The following is a 22,399-nucleotide window of genomic DNA, read 5'->3' on the forward strand; positions in this document are numbered from 1 at the left end:
TATCTGTTATTGGATCTTTTAGTTTTGCACATCATGATTTTAACAATCGTTTATGCCTAAAAGCCACTTTTGTATCATCGAATTTTCTGTTCACAAGTTTTTTTATGTTATCTGATAACCCTTTGATATACGGGAGTGTGACATGTTTTGTGGGGGGAGGTCATCTGTCCCTCTTAAAACATTGTTCTCATTTTCTTGTTCTTGTATTTTCCATAAGTCTTTATTAATTATAAGTTTACTTACAAATTTTTTCGGATATTCGTTGTCTCCTAAGATTTTTCTTGTTTCCTTTTCTAGTTACCCCCTGGGAGTTTAAGTTAAATGCCCATAAAGACCAGGAAACGAAGTCGTCTTCTTTATGCCAACGAGTATTCCCATCACAGACCGATATTAACATCATAATTAAAATAATATGGTACAACATAGAATAGAAGAAAAACAGATAAATCAAAGTTAGTTCTAGTCCATGGAAAACAACAATCAGAAAATAGAGAAAGGAAGAAAAATTACTTGCTAAGTGAATCAGTCATTGTAAGATTACGCATGGGCACCTGTTGTCGACGGAACCGCCACCTGAATGCTTGACATGTAGGTAGTAACTGTAAAACATTTGTTTTTGTTCTGCAGAAAATAAGCGCCTCTACGAGTCAAATATGTTCTACCGGATAGCTTATGGGAAATTCCGTGTAACAGTTATTACGGATAGAATTGGTCTTAATGAATATTTGGTCGTAGTAAAAGAAATAAAAACACAAACAGGAATAATTAATTGGCAAAACTTTGATATGCAGAATATAATATTTATAAGACAATAATTCTCACAAATTATTCTGTGGAAGACCGCCTAACACTGAGCAGATCTTCCGAATGGCCACCCAGCTGGCGCAAAGCCATCTTAATGGCTAGCGGTAACTTATTTATTATGAATTAAAATTAAAAAATCGTAACAGTGGAGATATTGGAGATAGATTGACGAAATTCCTACGTGAGACTGGATTGATAAACTTAAATTAATTTTTGTGTAAATAATTTGATGTAGGATTTAATGTAATTTAGGCAGTTTTAACCCTAGTCGTTGTTTGCCTTAAAAAATTACTTTTCTACCAGGATATATTTTACGCGTCCTGCGTTGTTGTAAGATGGTTATAAAATAAATTAGTTTTTGTCGAGATGACATGGGAGATGGAAGAAGCGACAGCAAGAGTGATAGGGACAGAAAAAATGTAAAAAGAAAGTACAGCAATTTGTAAGATAGATGATGTGAAGTCTTTTTATTTGGGGTGAAACAAGTCGAACAACTCCATCTGGCCTGAAAGAACTATCATTCTATAAACAAGGATAAGAGTGAGCCGTTTAAGCCCCTAGTGAAAAGTATTGTACAACCGTTTTGAAAAATAGACGGAGCCTTTGCGCTTTTACAATCAGACATTTCATCTATTCTTGCAAATGCATGCATTTATGGTTTACTACATTGTAAGAGTGTTTGTAAATTTCTGATACAGTAGATTGATTGCAATATTTTATACATCGTTATCAAATTCCACAACCACAAAAATATTATCAAAGTTTGTTTTAAGTTATGTGAATCCATTGAAAAATATTATGTAAAAGTATGTAAAAAGACGACTTATAAAAATAATTCAAGGTATTTTTATCAACGGTAATCTGTCCTAGTTTTAGTTCAGATGTTCCCTTCCAAAACATTCAAAATTCAACAATTTTCAATTATATAATTTTATAACTAACATTTTTTTTGTATTAGGGCCGGTAAAGTACATTGATCATTGCCAGCCCTCTCTTTCTTAGCTTCACACATTTTTCTTATCTTTCTCGTGTTGTAAAACTACAAATTTCTTTTATTTTCTAGGCAAGTTATGTTTTATGAAAAAAACTTTAAACAACTTTCTCGTTTCTTTATTGATTGCTAGCCTCTCTGTACCTCAGTGCCTAGTCAATTGTGCATAAAATAACACATATAATAAGCACAGATACACAGAAAAAATATGGTAACATGATAGTCTGGTTAGCATTGACACTATCTCAGAGTACTTGATATTCCTTAGGGGTAATTGGAGATACATCAAGAAGACTTTTAGGGCCGAAATATTTTTTGACCGTCGAAAATGAAGTAGTTTAATACAAGACATTATTATTACCAATTTTGACATACGGAGTGGAACTGTTAGGTTCCGCTAAGCCAACCGACATACTGGAATGTACAGGCCATCCAATACTTCCAAATTCTCAGAGAAATTGTCAAAGCATTTTACGTAACTTTATTATCGACAATGACCTAAAATTTTGAAAGATAAAAAATGAACTGATCCCGCTTCCAAACGTTCCACACCAAGCCATCCGAACGTTACAGCACAAACACTATCTACACTTCCCATCCCGAAAACCCGCCGAATGGTTACAACACTAACCACTAAACTAGCCTTAAACAATGGTGGTTTCGATACCTCCTCAATCCATCCTAACATTCACGTTAATAAATCACATTCAATCCATTATTCACTACATCAGCGTACTCGCTATTTCTAGAGATAATTCGCTCATAACCCCTCCATTCATGCAAAGATAATATATGATATTAACTGTGTTTTAATAAAATTATTCATCTCAAATATCCCACCGCCAGCATTTATGACAGAAAAGGCTTAGATGCGCTACAGACCTTATTGCACTGCGGATTGGTTCATTAAACGCAATTTGTATGTGGTTGACTAAATGTTCTTCCGATTGACTTGGGGCGAATCCAAAATGAACTAGGTATAGACGTTAAAAAGATCCTCATTGTCCTTTTCAGGACTACCGAGTATATACAGGAAACTTATGTCCCCAACAGGAAAAATCTAACGTAGGTAGATCTGGACACCTTGGAGGCCATACCACAGATCCCCGACGGCCAATTCAACGGTCCTCAGCGGCAAAATGCAATCCCTTTTTTCAAAATCAACGGGAAGAAGATGTTTGGTAGGCGTAAAATGGTGAGAGTTATGTGTTTGTCAGTATGAAGAATAACTACAAGTAAGCCCTTAATTCAGGTAGAGTCAGTGACCGCAGATGCGATTAAAAATTCTGAATTTATTGTAAAAGACTTAATTTTGATTACACCATGTGAACGGAAAATAAGTTATCAATGTCACAACCCATTTCACTTTTCTTTCGTTTTATATGCACCCATTTATATTCAATCGGATTAAGATCTGCTGAGTAATGTGGAAAAAAATTCAATTCATTCAATACTGGGCGAATGCTTGTCCGAAGATTGCAGGGCGGTTCAACGAGTACTACTGCGCGCATATGCCACGAAGTTCATCAAGCCGTCTTTCAGCACTACGTACTAAGCCCCGTTGCACATTAATTCTTGAAAAAAAAAAAAAACACCCTACATTCGTGAATCCTGATGGCAGTTGTAAAATACGGATGGGTGTGGTTTACGGCGTAAAGGGGTAACGCTCAGCATACATCCTGGCAGCCGTCTCAGCATTCATATTACCCATTCCGTACACGAGGTGAATGCCTGCATTCGCCTCAGTCTACGCATTTACAAAGCAATATGAGTTAACACTGATGACGTTCCCATGGTTCATTTCAACTGCATATTGGCACATGATTGTTTTTTCATTTCATTTCACAAGTGAACTTTGAATTCATATGATCAGCATTCTACCCTTCTACCTTCCTCCTTTCAAGCAATTTATTAACAGTCAAAACTTCGGAAATTCGCCAAAAATTATGGCTGAACTGCTTATGAGGTACAGTTGATCTTATTTTACGCCAAATTTAATTTGCTACAACGTTTTTTTTGAAATGTTAACACGAAAAAACGTTAAGTAAGAGGCTTTTCTCGAAAAAACAGCTTATTATATAATAAAATAATATCTCGGCAATGGCTTAAGAAAAAAATTGTTTTCAAAATTTAATGCTCAAAGGGTTTTCTTCGATATGTATTTTGAGATAAGGACTCATGTGGGAGTAATTTTTGAAGAAAAAAAACCTTTAAAACGCGGTTTAAAGGTTTTTGCGTTTTCTCATAGAAGACTTTAATTGAAGACCTATGTTTATACGAACTTTTTTGTTCAGCCTGAAATTTCCTATAAATCAATGTACCTTTGTTACGTTTGAGCTCACCCTGTATATACAATTTAAAACTTGTGGCCCTGGGATATTAGAACAGCTATCTGTGCCTCTTGTCGTGCATAGGTCATTCAGGATGTTCTACTTTTTTCTTTGTAGACTTACATCTCTGTAGTTATACATACTCTACGGTGATAAGCTCTCCACATAATGGACCCCTACGTGGTATCACCCATATTAGAAAGTGTCAACATATTAATTTAGAAGATCAACAAATATGAACATTTATTCATTATTTTTTAACCTTAAATCTCAAATATGATGAAAAATTCTAAATTGATGTTAATGTTTTGATAAATTTATTATAATGATAAATAAATTATTAAGCTAAGTTTGAATGAATATATCCACTAACGTTCTTCAAAAGCGTGACAAATCAACTGAGTGTTGCCTTTGTAATCGGCTTCATCCCTTATCGTTGTCATCGAAGAGGACAAATGTATATTCAGATTCTTTAACGCTTTTAAATGACTCGTATACACCATAAGAGACCTAGAGGCAACAGTTTCCCTTCTTTGAATTAAATGCATGGAATAATTTATTGATGAACGACGTCTTTGAAGTCTCTGAAACGCTTATCTATCAAATTTGCTTAACTAGCAATAGCTTCATTTTGAGGTAAAGAGATATTCATTAAATCTCTATTTTAAACTAAACTGTACATTGCTGTTGTCCGATCAGGATTTGTTTGCAGCTTCATTGCTCTCTATCATCCTCGCTGTAAATGTCGGTCAGACGCTTTTCGGCATTTTGCCAACTTCTGTTTGTTGTTTCCCGCTTTTGTTCTTCCTTAAGCTCTATTAAAAGTCGAGTTCAAGAGAGTCGGGAAATAATTACGTTCCAATTGGTTTTCTTTTCTAATAAATAGATTTGGTTACTAATAACAAAAGACAGTTTTTTATAAGAAAATTTATTTTTTGTCGATAAACAGAGAAATTGGCTGATATAAGGACTAAATTTACGAAATATGATAGTACGTATATGAGAGTATCACGGGACCGCAAAATCGAAAGATTTCCGTGTTATGCCAACAGTTATGCGATTCCGTCAGATATTAATATATTTTCAATATCCGAGATGTCTAAGCGATGCCGAGCAAGGAAAGAGAGTTGCCCTCGAGGGTGGCATCACGAAAACCCGGCCGCGGATCGGGTAGAGCATCTCCTTTTAATACATAAATTTCAATATTAAGCAGCTATTTATGTGTTATTAACATTTTTTTTACAAATTAAACTACTACATATTCTTTCGTATATTATATAAGCGTACAGTCGATAATCAGATACATTAAATTACACGATAAGCAACAAATGTAGCAACGTTCATTTTTTTAAATAAATACTTGGAATCGATAATGGTGGTTGGTCTGCGAGTCGGTGAACTCACGTTGAACCGTTAGGTCTTTCCTCATTTTCCTCTGCACCTTGGCCATTTTCTGGCTATACCAGAGTATGCTCGGCATTTATCGCTCTGCCTAAACGGTCTTCTCCTTCTCTATCGCCGAATCTTTGTCACGCTATAAAGCGTGTCCAGGATGGACCGCTTGGAGGTTTTCGGCTGGGAATTCGACAGAGAGTTGTATGTTTCTGTTTTCGCAGTTTTGTTCCAGAATCAAAGTTTACTAATTCAAATCCTATCTTCGGTTTGATTCTTCTCTTGGTTTGCAGTAATATACCAGGAGGTACATAAATAAATACATAATAAGTAAATGAATAAATAGCAATAAATAAGTAAATAGCTAGAAACATGCTTATAACTATATGTACAAATTTTTTCTTGCTGGCCTGAATTCTTCGCTTTTGCTTGCGGGTCACCCTTTGTTGCGCATGGCGATATGTACAAACCTTGTTGTAGCTTCATAATTTTCCCTTTGGACCATGGTTCTCCACAAGTTACCACTATTTATATGCGAAGTTTCATCTCATTAAACCATTTTGTTCTAGCTGAAGATGATCTCAATAAAAGATCGAAACGTTGGCACGATAAAGAAAATGTTTTTCTGAAACCTACATCACACCCGACCGCATCTCATGATATCTGAATAACTGATATTAATATTCCTAATTCTTTGAAGTCGTTGCTTCATCTAGCGGTAGAACGTCGATTACAGAGTAGATTCGAAACAATAAAACCATTATCCCTGTGAGACGTGACGATCCTGCCCTTTTGAGTAACCTCCAGTATAAACCCTTCGGAAAGTTGTTCTGAGAATGTTAGATATCCTAGACACATTCGCCTGACTTCTTCCAACAATGCTATGATTCCAGCCGAATCTGTTAGACTGTTAGCTTTTTGTACGATTTACTTTATTCGACTTTACAGTAGTTGTATGTGTGCTATTTGCAACAAAGTTAGTACACCTCAGTATACATTTTACAGACATAAAACGTAAACTGTGCATTTAAAACATACGCATACTACTATGTACCTAATCTAAGTTTCGTGATACTCAGGATACTCAATATTCCACGTTTCAGAAATGCTTTCAGACTTGTGGATTGGCTGCACTTTTTCTTGTGCGACGAAAAATGTTCGTACCCTAATAGATATGTTTCACGGTTATTAATTCCTCTCATTTCTTGTAAATGATGCTTTTACTCACAGATTTACGTTTACAGCGATCCGGGTTTCGAGTAAAGTTTGAGTGCTTGAAATCCAAATCGTTGTAAATAATAAACATGTGAGTAAAATCATAATTTTGCAAAAAATGAAACTACATGCTCACCCCACCTTTATCCTTTCTAATGCGCCTCATTGTTAATGAGGAGATGTCAACGTGTCAGGATGTTGTGGCTTATTCGTAATTGAGTCATTAATATTCTCTCTTTTCTGTCGATTATCTCCATTGTGGTCCATCGGTTCTGTCATTCTTCCAAACACAAAATTCTGGTCACACAACTGCTCGTTTGGTATCTCGACCGGTTTTTTTGTTTCCTCATATGCCGTCATTCTTTTAAATATTTTTTCATTTCCTTAACTTTTTCTAGATTTAGGTCTATGGAGAAAACAATACAGCTGGTTAATACCACAGTGCATCCGTGGTGACAACGCATTGATTGTTGCCGATCCGCCCGACTCGATTAGAAAAGACAATATGGCCGTCAATTAATTATTTGATTAATTTTATCAATAAACACAAAAATATTAGTTGTTTAAAGCAGTTTAAATTAAAAAATTGTTGGCAAATTGAAAGAGATGAGTATTATGTATTTGTTTTTTAGAACTAGGGTTAATAAATTATGATTGAATAGTGAATTTAGCATTGGTAATATAAATAAAATGTTAATGTGTAGAAAAAATTCAAATTTATATCGATTGCCGCAAATTATACACCATCAGCAATAGGTAGCAAAGTAAAGAAAGTTTGATACATTACTTATTACATTAATATTTACATTTATCTTCAATTCTTTAAAGTAACAAAATAATTTATATTATTTTATATTCGTATTCATATTAAGGTAATTTGTATTGAAAAAATATGTATTATATTGCTACATTCTTTTCGTCATGCTGATATCATTTAAAGCACTTTCATTTTTTGTCTACTATTTAAAATTTTTACTGCTTGTGTACTCTTTTTTGTTGTTTCAATTATTTTTGTTAATTATAATATGTACTGGCAAAATTTTTAACGAAAAGTCCTAAATATAAATTATAATTGATATAATAAAATAGAAAAATAGACATAACAATAAATACATTTGAACTAACCTGAATTACGTTTTTGGGACTGATTAATGTGATTGGGGTGTGATCATAAACTGAAAATATCTACCATTCGATACATTTATTTACAAAAAAGACAGTTTAGGGTCGGCATGAAGTTGCCACTCCCGGAAAATTCCAGATGTAAAGCCCGGTGGAAAGAGAAGGGGCTGAGAACCGCTCTGAATATAATGTAGTTGCGACTTGAAAGACTCTCGGCACGTCGGCTCTTTAACAAAGTTGGCGGCAAGTTCAACCCCATTCACAGCAAATGCAAACTTTATAATCCAACAATCAAATCCGATCCATTCAATGTGCAGGTACATTGTGGGATAACGAGATTTTACTAAATTCGGTATTCGATAAAACCTTCCAAAATGCCTAATAATGCCTCAAAGTTCATATCAAAAACCTTATCAGACAACAAAACCAACATTGGCTAATTTGTTAAACATAATTTAATTGAAATGGTTAAAATTGAATTAGTTCACAAATATTTGTTCGTATGTTATTATTATTCACGTTTTCACATAGTTTTGTGTGTACTGTTAAAAAAGTATTTACCAAATCAATGTATAGTACTTACTAGTGTCACCCTTGTCTTCCACAAGATCTCAATTAGGAAAAAAATATTTCTTAGTTTAAGCTCTACTTTTAAATATTAAATTAATTACAAATTGTTCAATCTCTTAGAAGGGTCAAAAAAAGAACGTTTTCTTTTTAAGTAGTAGCCTAAATTTCTTCGCTGATAGATTTGGACAAAGAATTAGAGAACTTCTTCAACCAAATTTTATCGATGATTCAATACTTGCTATACCGTCATAGTAATAATATATTTTTTATTGATGCTGATGTATTTTGGTGCTCGCTGAAGTAATAACATTTTTTTTTTGCTATAAACTTTTTGGTTTTGTTTGAACTCCAACGAATGGCCAAGCCAGATCCAACTTTGTCCAAACTATCATCGAAGAAATGTAGGCTACTATTTAAAAAGAGAACGTTATTTTTTTTTACTCTTCTAAGAAATTGCATAATTTGTAATAATTTTCTATTAATGAACTGGACGAATCTATAATGAAATGTAGGTTATTATTCCTCTTCCTTTATTGCTTCACTGTCTTTTTTTCGGTGATAGATTTGGCCAAATGACTAGTGAACTTCTTCAAGGATAATCTTTTTGAAACTTATTCTTTACTTCATAGCAAATTTACATAATCTTTACTCTATCAGCATCGCTTACAGTAATGATAGCACTTTCAATACTTGCTACCGTCATAATCATAATAGATTTTTTATTGATGCCGATGCATTCGGTACCAATCTGGCTCCCCTCTTTTGGGCTCGTTGAAGGAAAAACAAACTCAAAAAGTTGATAACAAAAAGAAGTTTGTTATTACTCCAGCGAGTCTAAAAATGGGAGCAGGGTGCCAGATTGGCACCCAATGCATGGGCATCGATAAAAATCGGTTGAAGAACTTCACTAGTTATTTGTCCAAATTTATCATCGCAGTCTTAACGTCAGTAAATCAATTACTGAAGAGGAATAATAATCTATATTTCTTATAAAAATTCGTCCAGTTCATTCGCTTTTATGAAAAATAGAGCAAATCTTTTCAAAATCGGTTCAGAAAAACATTCGATATTGCAAAATAGTTCAACAAAAAATCCTACTCTCTCTGTTAAGTTAATGTTGACTCTTCTTTTTGTCATGTATAATAGTATCATAATATTATAATATTTATATTAGTATTAAATATTTATTTATTTATTAACTATTTATATTAGTATAACAGTATTAAATGAGTATATTATTTATAATTTTTACTTCATGTATAAGAAAACGTTTTCCTGGCCATTTATATTTGAATCTATCTACTATATCTTTTCTTGGCAACTTTTTATCTTTTTAGCTGTAACTTGGCTCCATTGGTCCAAGAAAGTGATATCAAGTGTCAATAAATGACTGTGCTGAGTTTTTCCGATAAAGTTTCACGTAGTACACCCGGCATTGTTTAAATTCTAAGTTCATTTTTTTATCCAAGCCATAGATAGAACATACTAACTTTTTAGTTAGCTGGTCTACATTGCAGACAATTTGTTCATAGTAGTTTTCTCATCTGTAAAAGAGTTAATTTTAATTAAAATTTCTCCACTTTTTTGGGTGGTTATATTATCTTTACCAATTAAAAGAGATAATTTTATTAGCAAACTAATTAGGATTATCCTGTGATGGGAAGTTAGACGAACTGGAAAACTTTTTTTATTCACTTCAAGTTGTGTTCAGCCTGAGTTTGTTACAAGCTCCCCCGAGAAAAGAATTGGCTACCTGCCGTTGAACTGGATATGTATAGAAAATAAAAAAGTGAATTTTGTCACGTTCCACCACAATTTTATTATAATTGTGAAATATATTGTAGTAATTTTTGTATATTATTATCAATTGGTAAAATTGATTTTACTATTTCTTACACACGTTTATAACATCGTTTACATTATTATATATAATAAGTGTTAAGTTTTAAGTTTATATATAATTAAATAGTGAAGGCAATAGGACGATCGATCTATTCTTTTAACACAACATATCTTATGAAAAAGAGGTAGCGTCTGTGTATAAAATGTTTGCAATTCCTCATTGCTCGTTAATGACATTTTTGATTTTACAACTTTACTTTTGGTTTATTTTTTAAATTAAATTATGTTCATAAATTGTATTTTTGGATCCATTTTGAAATTAATTACATAAAATGACAAGTTATTCGAACTAATTGTCTCGTTTTTATATCTTAATAAAACAACTCGTGAGATTGAATAAGTATGACAGTGAGAATCTCATATAATCTACATACCGGGGAAGAGTGACTGAGTACCTTTCAATGGAGCCAAGGGATTGAACGCTAGGTTATTAGCGTGGATAGGTGTTTACTGAAGGGTGGCATATACGGGAAGAACCCCAGACCTGTAGGGTAAGGGGCTCTATGATATGTAATCTCTAAAGGTAATAGCTCTCAGAAGAGAGCCGACGACGAGGTATCTATCGTCCCTCCAGTCCTCATCTAATGGGAATTGTGTTCGCTAACCCATTTCTGGCAGCTACCAAAGCTGAGCGTTAAATTGGATTTGACTCGGCCTTTTCTCGTTTTCGCTTCTTTCACTTCTTAAAAGTTTTCCTGGGAAAATTATTTTTATAACAAAAGATCTATCGTTTGATGCCGAAAGAAATGAATTGTTGTAATTTTAAAGCGAAAAGCTATTTTGGAGTGGAATTTATGTTTGGAAAGGGCTAACCGGATCTGATGAATCGCAACGAAAATCTGATGGAGTAAAAACAAGGATTTGATGCAATATTAACAATAAAGTCGGGGTTGAGATGGGAAGCTGGTGTCTGAGTGGATCGAGTTCACGATAGCTCAAGTGGTAGAGCAGCGGCGTATCTAGCCGAAGGTCGTGGGTTCGAATCCCGCTATTTACACTGACTGTTTTATCTCAACTAAAAACCTTAATTAATTGAAAGATATTAATTGGTCAAGCGGAGAACGAAAACTAATGGAATTAAAAATAAAAATTTGCAAGAACATTATACACAAAATACTGTAATGTCCCAAAACCAAACTGCCAAACATCTAGTGAAAAGAAAATACATCATTAAAAATTTAATTTCCTCAAACAGATGTATTAAGATAACATAAATGAAGAGTGGAAATTCCAAATGTACTAAGTGCCTTCTGTTTTTTTCTTCTTCAGAAAAGCAACAAACCTGCGTATGACAAATGGTAACTCAAAAACATTATTGAAATCTATTTTATTGGTAATATAGAAGTATGTTCTTTCGCAGCTAGGGCAATGAAAAACAAAAACAAACTCCTTAATATGCACAAAAATAAAAAAATTGCAGAAACGTTCTATGTACCCTGGTACACAGAACTCTTTGAATGCAAACTAATTGATACATAGAACATGGTAAACCTAAATAATTAAATAGATGGAATTAACGTATAAAGATAAATTAAAGTTTTAATTATATAGAATGTTTTGATAATAGTTTTTATCAGTTTCTCTCAAAAAATCCAATCTTTTTCCTTGATATACGACAGGAATGGCTTCTGAATCAATGACATACAAACTATTTAATATCATGGGTTTAGCCCCCTTTTTTAGTACATTAACACGTTTTCACAAGTCTGTGTCATTGAATGTGGACTTATGCTGAATAAAACTGGATAATTTTTGGAAACTTTTATCATAGTAGCTAAATTCTTGTAATTGGAAAATTTACTTTTAATATAGAGTCACAGGCGTGTTTTAAGTCTAGAAAGTACGAATGTTCCATGTTAACTACGGAGAACGATTCCCCTGTAACTTTAGCTGAACATTGAGCAGCCACAGCATTTTGTAAATCTGTCGGAGTGAAACATTTGGAAACCCTTTTCCTCTTCCCAGTAATGGCAAAGTCTCGATCACATGTTAAAAAGTTATGACCACTCATTAGAAATTTCTGAACAATCTTTTCAAAATGTCCAAGTTGTACCAAAAATGTCATTAAAAAAATAAGGGTGCGGTTTTTATTTTGGCCTGCACAATTATCTGACCACATAACCAGTTTCTTTCTGCCGAAAATATCATATGAATTCACTTCAGACGTAATATGCGGGATCCAACTTCTGATCCTTCAACTGGCTGATACGCCATGCTACATAGAACCTTCGGAAAAATCATTTCCCATACTTAGACCAGTGGCATCTATGATGGAACCACTTTTAAGGAGGTTTGGCACTTAGAACATTATTAGGGTTATTGGCAATAGCACATAGAACATATTAAGAAAAAATCTCAGTTTTGAAGAAATTGGCACTTAGAATATTTTGAAGTCTTCAAATATTGATTCTAGGCGAATCAAATACACAATCTACCGTAGTATATTTTTGACTTTATCCTTGTAACTTTTTTTATCTATTAAGAAAATAATATTTATAGTGAAATATATAAAAAATAGTTGAGGTTTCACAAAAACCTCATTAGTTAATAAATAGAAGATGGAAAATATGGGGAGTTTAGTGGCCGACAATCAACTGAGGTCTGTCGGCCCTCTGCGTGTTTGCATTTCTTTCTTTTCGCTTTTTTCAATCTGTATCCATTTAAGAGTCTCGATCTGACACTGATTCTTTGCTTTCGCATGAAAACTAAGTCGATATGTTAAAATTCTATCCTCCCATGCGAACCTCAGGTTGTCATGCACAGAATGGACACTAGACATACCCTAGTTGGTTGTTAGTTGTTAGTTACTTCTGGGTAACAACGGTTCATCACATGCATACGTCCTGTCCGTGCACGAGTTTCCCAAGGTAGAGTTCTTGGCCCATTCCTTTATTATAATATATACCGTTGATATACCTAATCGCCCAAATACGTCTTTATTTACCTTTGCAGATGATACTGCAATCCTGTCCATCCACAATGATGTCCTTGCCGTTTGTTCCCTACAGTCTCATCTTACCGACCTGGAGCCGTGGGTAAAAAGGTGGAGGGTAAAAATAAATGCCAGTACATTAATTTCACATTACGGAGAGCAATCCTTTCTCTTGTATACCTCAGACTTGTACCTCCACCCACGACAAACTGTGCTACAAATAATATCCTCGTTAGCTAAAACCGCTGTGCACCTTTAGGCATACTATTAATAAGGTTTTCACTAATCTCATAAGGAATTTCCCTCCATAGATGTTGCAGGCCAATTGGCTGCGTATGGTGATCGAAAAGCCTTCTTTACAACCCATCCCAGATGCGCTCAATGGGATTAAGGTCTGGAAGGGGCAGATCGGAAATTTCCAGATTTCCTATACATTGATGAACAGCTCTGCCTCTAGTTACGAGGATGAAGTAAAACATATACTACGGTAGATTGTGTATTTGATTCGCCTAGAATCAGTATTCACATTATCCTAATAAAACTGCTTGAGAAAATTAAATTTTTTAACAATGTATTTTACTTTTCACAACGTTGGCAGGATCAATGGACAGGGTCGTGCGAGAAGCTCTTGCGTGTCAAGACAACGACTGAGTGTTGTTCCAGGAAGATCTAAAACACAAAGAAGGGAGAAGAGATCATCCGATTTAGGGCAGGCAATACACCATTGACAGACACCAGTTTTTGAAGCAACCAAGCGCAGGTGTCCCGTTTGCAGAGGAAGGTTGCTCGATGTGTCACACTTGGTCGAGAAGTACCAGGCATGACAGGGAGCGAGTAGTCATGGCACCCGATGTATAGGCAGTCCTCGGGAAGGGGAGTCTGTTGTTGGGTCTAATATTCCGATTTTTAACGGAAACGAATTGTTTCCCCAAGTTTAAGTTTAAATATGGCATATATGTATAGAGTTGTGTGCCTGTATGAATGAGTAAATCAAAGGGCCGATAGCGGAATATTGTATACACGGCTTTCGCAACATAAAAACTAATAGAATAAATATGAATAATCAAGTATTTTTAGATAATAATTCAGATCGAATTTGAAATTGTTTTGATAATAAATTAATTCGTGATAATTGGTGTAAACTATGGATATACATTTTTTAAAGTTATTATGTAATATACTGGAAATTATTTGGTTTCACGAAGTTTTTCTCAAAGCTTTGATGTCAAAGAAATCACCGTTCTGATCACAAAATTAGTACCGTACCGGAGGATAAAAGTAATAGGGTTCGATCATGGCCCAGGGGGTCTATAGAAGATGGGATCTGAACCATTTTTTTCCACGACAGTGCGCCTCACCAAATACTTTGTACGACAAGCTGAATTCCTGTAAAAACGGTCCGATATCAAATTGCTTGCCAGTTAGTGCCACTGCAAATCACGGCGAGCGTTATCAACATCTTATCACGACTCCGTTGGTATCTCAAGATGGTAAACGTAATTTTTATAAATCACCCGTTGTGAACATTTCAATCGCACGGTCCATAGAGATAAAGTACAATATTATTTTTCAAACATTGCGTTTTGTTTGTTGGAAAATTGTAAATAGACTTAACTCAGTCTTCGGGAGGTCAAATGACGGATGAAATAAAAAGAAAAAGTACTGCTTCCGGGTACAACCGAGATTTCGGCGACTTATATCGCCATTCTCATGGCCTAGATTTATTAAAACAATACTACACAATAATACAATATAATTTTTTTAACAAGATAATACAATTGTGTAAAGTGAATATCCAAAATTACAATTAACAAGGAAAAAAATAACATAAATTATTAATTAAAATAGCTTCATCCCCAAGAAAAATGAATTTACATACACCATTTTTTTTAAATTTTATTTTAGGAGGGTTCGCAACAGCAGAGGTCATATAAACCCTCGGGGTGCCGGTGTTTTTTTTTTTTTTTTTTTTTTTTTTTTAAAGCCCATTTGTAAGTATGTCGGGTTCGAATGCAGGGCCGCTGGATTCGAACCCGGGACCTTTACCTTACAGTGATGAGCGCCGTTTCAACGCCTAAACCGTTGCGGGCACCGACGTCCCTACATACACCATGAAGTTGAAGTTATCGACCTGCAGCAATTAATGCTACGAGTTGGATCTTCGGAAGGTCAAATGACGGATGAAATAAAACGAAAAAGAACAGCTGCCGGGTTCAACCGAGCTTTCGGCGACTTATACACCACTTTATTCAGGTAGGTTTTTTTTTATGATCACAGACTAATTTTCAAACTTTATAAAGTTGTAAATGTTTTAATAGAATTTTCGGGTATAATTTTAATGTTAACTAGTCTGTGATCACGAAAAAAAGTATCTGAATAAAGTTTTATAGAAAATAGTAATGTAACCATAAGTAGTTGACCGGTCGTTTCTTTTTGGATTTTTTGCTGGATGCCTCATCTCTTGTCGCTCAACACCTTACTCAACATGTGCAATCATAATTCATGTGGTCTATAAGTCGCCGAAAGCTCGGTTGAACCCGAAAGCTGTTTTATTTCTTTTTATTTCATCCGTCATTTGACCTCCCGAAGGTCCAACTCGTAACATTAATTGCTGCAGGTCGATAACTTCAACTTCATTTTAATTGAGTCTATTAATATTTCTTTCATCAGTTCTAACTGTGGTTTTTGTGATTTTTTCCTTATTTTATTTAGTGTAGGCTGAGCATTTTAAATATGCGTGGTGGGTAAACTGATTGATTTAATTAGTAATATGTAGAAAATATGATTTATTTTTTCTAGATATACTAATTGTTTACAAACGTGTTATGGTTAACTAGGTTGTGCTACATTTCAAATTTGTACATATAAAAAGAGACGGCGTTGTTTCGTTAATTATTCGCTTACATTTACTTTGAATTGGGACCTCAATCGTTTTAAATAACAAGGCAGTCGCAAAGTTATGAAAAACAATTAGCAGGTCAAGGGTCAAGTCAAGAGTTTTAAACAGGCTTCACGTTTTCCTAAGGAAAAGGCCATTACAACTAGTTTGTATTCAGTTGTCGAGGCCTTTCAGTTTTATCTGTAAACTTCACCTTTGCCGGATAGGGGAAAGAGCGCAAAGGAGCAATGAATACATTTACACGATGCTAGAGAGAATGGAGTTGAAGCATCAGAGTGGCTCTAATGCGAGTGAAAGAAAAACTTCTACCGAGAAAAACCATCTGACGACGATTCTTTGAGGTAAGATTTGTCAAAGGCAGCCCGATCACGCGAGACCATTCTGAACAAATATACGTAAGATTGAGTTAGGACCTCTTTTTTTTATATCCCGAGTACGGAAAAATTGCTTCTTAATTTGACTTTCCGATTTAGTAAGCACAATCGATGTAAATTCCGAACCGATTTCGGTTGGTTGCTGTAGAAAAGTGTAATTTGTGTTTGAAAATAAAACATTTAGGGGCTGTCAACAATTTGAAAACGTTTCTATTTCAAATTAATTCTTATAAATAAATAAAAACATCGAAATTAATGCTCATTATGTGTCAGGCTAAATATTTCGCAAATGTTTTCTGGAATTTTATTATTTTAAGAATACCGTAAGTAATTAACTGATATCAAACTCTATTGAAGATAATTTGAATGTTTTAACCGCACAAAACGCATTTTGAGTTGATGGAAATATCCTGCGATACAATTTTTAGTTATTCTATTATCTCAAAAACTAAATGTAATTAGCTGTGCATTTATTAGCAGCAACGGCAATGTGAATGCGCTATGTCCAGAGAAAATGGATACAATATTTTGTCTTGCTTCATTGAGCCTTCTTTTCAAACATTAAAAAAAGTCAATTAGATCACTAAACATAATGGATTAATAATTAAAAAAAATCCTTTTTAACATCGGTCAAAGCAAAGTGCAAATGGATTTTTATTTTATTTTTATGTATTTTTTTATATTTTTTTACGAGGGTTCGCAACAGCATTGGTCTTATAAGCTCTCAGGGTGCCGGTGCTTTTGAAAAAAAGCTTTTTTGTAAGTATGTCGGGTTCGAATGCAGGGCCGCTGGATTCGAACCCGGGACCTTTCCCTTACAGTGATGAGCGCCGTTTCATCGCCTGAACCGATGTGGGCACCGACGCCCATTACTGTTTTTGGATAACGAGATCAAACAATAAAAAACTGTATTTTTGTCCGAATTTTCCTCAAATATAGATTTTTTCAATATTACTTTTCCTCAAAATGTCGATCGAAATAATTTGACATTATTTTATGATAAAATTGGTAAAACTAACGTTATAAAGCAATATTTTTTTTTAAATAAAAAAAGGTACTATTTGAAGTTTTTAGTTTGCCAAAGTGCCATCTTTTTGTAGTTACTAAATGAATAACCTATTACTAACAATTTTTAATCATTTTAAAGGCATTTTCTCTCTCTCTCTCCCACTCTCTCTCACTCTCTCTCTCTCTCTCTCTCACCCTCCTACTCATTCTCCTACTCACTCTCTCTCTTTTTACGCGCTCTCCCTCTCATTCTCTTTTTTTCTCTATTTCCTTCTCTCTCTTTCCCTCTCTCTCTTTTAAATAATTTGATATTTCTTGTTGACCTCTGGGGAGTGAAGTGTTCAATTTTTGTTATTTTAAAAATTGTTGTTTCAATTTTTGCTTTTTTCTAACGATTTACACAGTAATTTCTTAGCAATAAGATCGCGATAATAATATTATGGTGTAATTTACTTCCTTTCTCTAAGTAATATTAATAACCCGAGAATCATTTAACACCAATTGAAAATTTCTCGACACGATGGTCCCCTAGGAAAAAAGGCCTTTAACTTCAAAATTGTCTTAAATTAATATTAATGAAGGCTTACAGGTCAGAACTGCAGGCTTTTAAAATTATTTTCCAAGCAAATGATATTAGCCGAGCTGTTAAAAATTTTGGCATAATAACGCGTTTAACGATGGTGTAAAATGAGTATAATAAAAGTTACTGTGCTAAATTCAATATATACATATAAAAAGGATTGTTTGCATTACAAATGAACGTCAAATAGTATAAAACCTGGCTTTAGGATTTTTTGAAGGTTTATTCCATGTAGACGGACAAGGAAAATAAATTAAAGGAAAATTCTCCACGAAGTCATGTCTGATAAAACTACTAAAACTGTCTAAATATCGTATTGCGTTACAACTTAACTATTTCGCTATACATTCATTTTAGTTCCATTTCTAAACATTATTATAATGTTTGAAGCGTATAAATTCAACAAAAATATGGTAATAGGTTTAATGTAGTGAAAATGTGTGACAGCAGGTCTTGTTCATTTATTCAGCACATAAACCGGAGGTGAACGGTCCAAAATTATTATTCAAAAGGGTAAGCCAACAATCTTTTTTTAAAGTCCTGTTATGAGGAAGAATTGTGGGAGAAAATATTGCACCGTTGAACATTTATCGTTTCTGTAGTGGCAGAACAGAAGCCATACAATGTAAGACCTGGTATACATTTTCTTGACGCGCAGATATGCAAATTTATACGCCGTGCTTTCTCAACTTCTAGCGTCAGTTAAATGAGATGTTATTCTGTCGGAAGGTTTTGGTTATTGAAAAATGCAAAAACCGGCGGAACGTTTTTTTATGGCCGACAACAAGAGTCTGACCGAAATAATTCATTCCGACATGCCGTAAGATCGAGAGAAAATGAGAGATATACAATCTTTTCTACATGAATTGTGAAAAGAATTGCCCCCGAGAGATGGCCATCGCAAAGTTTAGGGCCTGGGTGCGGCCGTGTGTCTATTTGAATGGGCATTCTTCACAGGAAATTACCCTGTAAATCCAAGAAGCTGACATTAATAATGTGTAATCTTATCACATGTAAAATGACTCATAATATATTAGTTTTGGACCACATACTGCCATTCCGAACATGTAAAGATGTTAAATTATATTTTATTTCATACTTTTTCACTTAAATTTCATTCATTTTCATTACCAATATTATTTTATCAAATTTTTATGGTGACCAATATGTTTTAAAATATTCAGGGAGATTCCTAAAACATGTAAGAAACGAAATTTTATGAAGGAGTATCTCTAATATAATTAATATCGCCTTAAATATTACAGTTTCAAATTGAAAATCTGGAAAAAATGTAGAAATATTAATTTATTAGAATATTTCTGATATACTATAGATGGGTGCTTGACCTAGTCCACCGTAAATTAATTTTTTAATTTTATTACACTTAAAACTATGAGTTTAAATTTTGTAATGGACGTTTAAATTTTTATATGTGAACACACACACACACACACACACACACACACATATATATATATATATATATATATATATATATATATAGTTCTTTGAAGCGGATATATTCCTCGAATGCACGACGAAGGAATAGACGGTTTCTTTCAAATGGGCCCTATTATTGATTTGTTTGATTATTAGTAGAATTTATTAAAAAAATCATAACATAAATTTGTAATATAAATAATTCCTACACTTTCGAAAAGGCAAAAATATTTAAGTCGGACCAGTGGCTAGTGTAAATAGTGGCAAAGAAAGCGCAAAGCCAACAAAGACCAAAATAAAATTAAGATCACAAATATGCATTTAACCCTTTTTCCAGTTGCACGTTTATTTTAGTCTATATGTATTATGATCGTTACATTAGTTACAACTTACTTATTTAAATGTAATACAAACAAAACGTGATCGGAAATTCATGAGTTTTAATAAAAATTATTTACTTATTACATTATTTACATTATTATGATGGTTTTAAAGAAAATTCACCAAAACACAGGAAAGTCGTTTAGTGATAATTATCATTAAACTTTATTACCAAACAAAAATTTATTACCTTCTTTTGCTCTTAATATCATATATAGTAAAGTATAATAATAGCCTCCCTCGGCACGCGGACGGGTCTGTCTCCAAGGCATCGAGTAAATAAGCGATTGGATTTCGTCTTGTGAAAAAGAATCCCATCTTTCAAGAAGAGCGGTTTGAGGCTTTTCAACGTTTGTTGGCGGGTATGAAAGATGTCTGACCCATCCCTTTATCATGTTCTATGAATGTTCTATGGGATTCGTGTGAGGAGAACGTACTAGCCAATTCATTGTGGCAACATCCTCTAAGTAACAGATGATAACTCGAACTGGACAGAATGAGACCACAGCTTCATGAAGAACTTCCTCTATGTATCTTAGTGCCGTCAAAGATTTCTGTATGACGATCAGTTTGGTATGAGCATGTGAACACTTGCTCGCGCCTAAGTTGAAGTATCATCGTAGAGCAGGGAAATGCAGAGAACTAGCATCTTGAACATTTAAGTTAAATGCTACATTAGAGTGGTCCAGGTCTTTAGAAAGGAAAATCCTGTTAGCGGAGTGCAAATGATATTCACAACTCTCACGATGTTGATCACCTAACGTACACAAAGGTTTGCGGTATTTTTGAGCCAACTCGAAAGTTTTTCAAAATAAAAAGAACAATTCCAACAGGAATTAAAAACTAGTAATTTTTAATGACAAAACCAAGAGCAATTAGATTTAATAACCTCGAGAGCAGTAATTTTAGTGATTCCAGAATTAGAGCCTTTAAGTATCTTGACAATAAATGAGAAGTACAAGATAGGAATAAAAATAAAAATCGTAGAAATGGTGAATGATGGAGTGAGTGCGGTGTTGAATCATTTTTTAAAAAAGATAGTTCTTACTCACATTAAGTAACATTTTTCACCATTTCTATTAATTTGCTAGTCAAAGCAGTAATGGATTATAACACAATCAATAATATTACCTCCACTTACTTAACTTAATGTGAGTAAGAACTATCTTTTTTAAAAAAAAGGAAGAAAAATCGTATCCACTACTGATTCAATATAAAACATATATAGTTTCGTTTGGAGTCAGGCAATGAGAAAACCTTTCTAATAAAAAAACGCTGAGCTTTTTCGTTCTCATCATAACGCTGAAACCCCAAACCTGGCCTGCATAGCATAAAACGAAACGGGATTCTTAATGTAAACTTACAAAAAGCAAGGATTAACTTCCAAGACAAAATATCACACCATTCAAAGCAACTTTCGCCAACAAAGCTTTATTCTTAAATGAGTGGTTAGAGAAAGCCTGAGGGTTAGGTCAACACCAAGATAACGTATTGGTTTACCACCTCAACTTTCTCCCCTCTAAAAAACCAGGTCTTGGTCGCAGGCCAGCCTCCTCCTCTAAACACTATTATCTTTGATTTAGCTAGGTTGACCACAGATTCCATTGGTCACAGTACGATTCCAGGAGACCAAGATCTTTTTGCCGCCCAACAATACTATCTGCTATTAAAACTATATCGTCTGCATACATTCAAATTTTAATAACAATATCTCTAACAAGGACTCCAAAATCCAAGTTTGAAGGGAGGTCATCCAAGAATGAGGGAAAAAGTAGAGGATTTAGGATCCTTGTCTCACATCAGAGGTCACAAAAAAATTCGGAAATACCTCACGACCACCTCAACGCACTCTTTGTCGGGGAGCAAATTGGCAGATCTGAAATCGACAGAGAAACAGGACAATTTTTTGAGTTTTGAAAATGACTGATTGAAGATTGTGTAGAATAAATAAATTGTCAGATGTGGAAAAGCCCTTTGTGAGTGCATTTATAGTTGACATATTAAAAATATTTCAGTTGTCAAAAAAACCACTAAAATTTTAACGAATTAGTAAGAACAAATAAATTAAAATTATCTTACGAAAAAGAAATGATTAGGTAAATTGAACTGTTAATTTTTTTTAAAAACACTTTACAAGTTGAAAAAAATTTTCCATTTATTTTTCCAGCTTTCACAGAACGAAAGCGTAAAGTGTGTTTTCGCTTAATGAAAACTATTAATTAAACAACCGATAGAAGTTTAACTAATATAACAACTGATTGCAAGGATGAAACACAAACACAACAGCATTCGGATCACGTCCACGGAGTTTACCTTGTGATTGCCACCCATTTACTATTTCGTATGATATCACCCTGACGCTTTATCGGCCAGAGAATTATTTTTCACTGGCTTCGTTCACCGATTCCTCTCACGGAACTTTTTAAACTGTCTCACGTAATAATGTTGACAAATACCTA

At 34.0% G+C, this 22,399-nt stretch overlaps 1 protein-coding gene across 1 annotated transcript in view; it reads right to left on the minus strand.

Moving 5' to 3' along the window:
• The window catches only part of LOC112127264 (voltage-dependent calcium channel gamma-5 subunit-like), a 283,147-nt gene that overhangs the window by 206,834 nt on the left and 53,914 nt on the right, over positions 1 to 22,399 (minus strand). The window lies entirely within an intron of this gene.

The sequence above is a fragment of the Cimex lectularius genome, unplaced genomic scaffold (assembly GCF_000648675.2).
Source record: "Cimex lectularius strain Harlan isolate CLEC.00 unplaced genomic scaffold, Clec_2.1 scaffold243, whole genome shotgun sequence".
NCBI classification, from domain to species: domain Eukaryota; kingdom Metazoa; phylum Arthropoda; class Insecta; order Hemiptera; family Cimicidae; genus Cimex; species Cimex lectularius.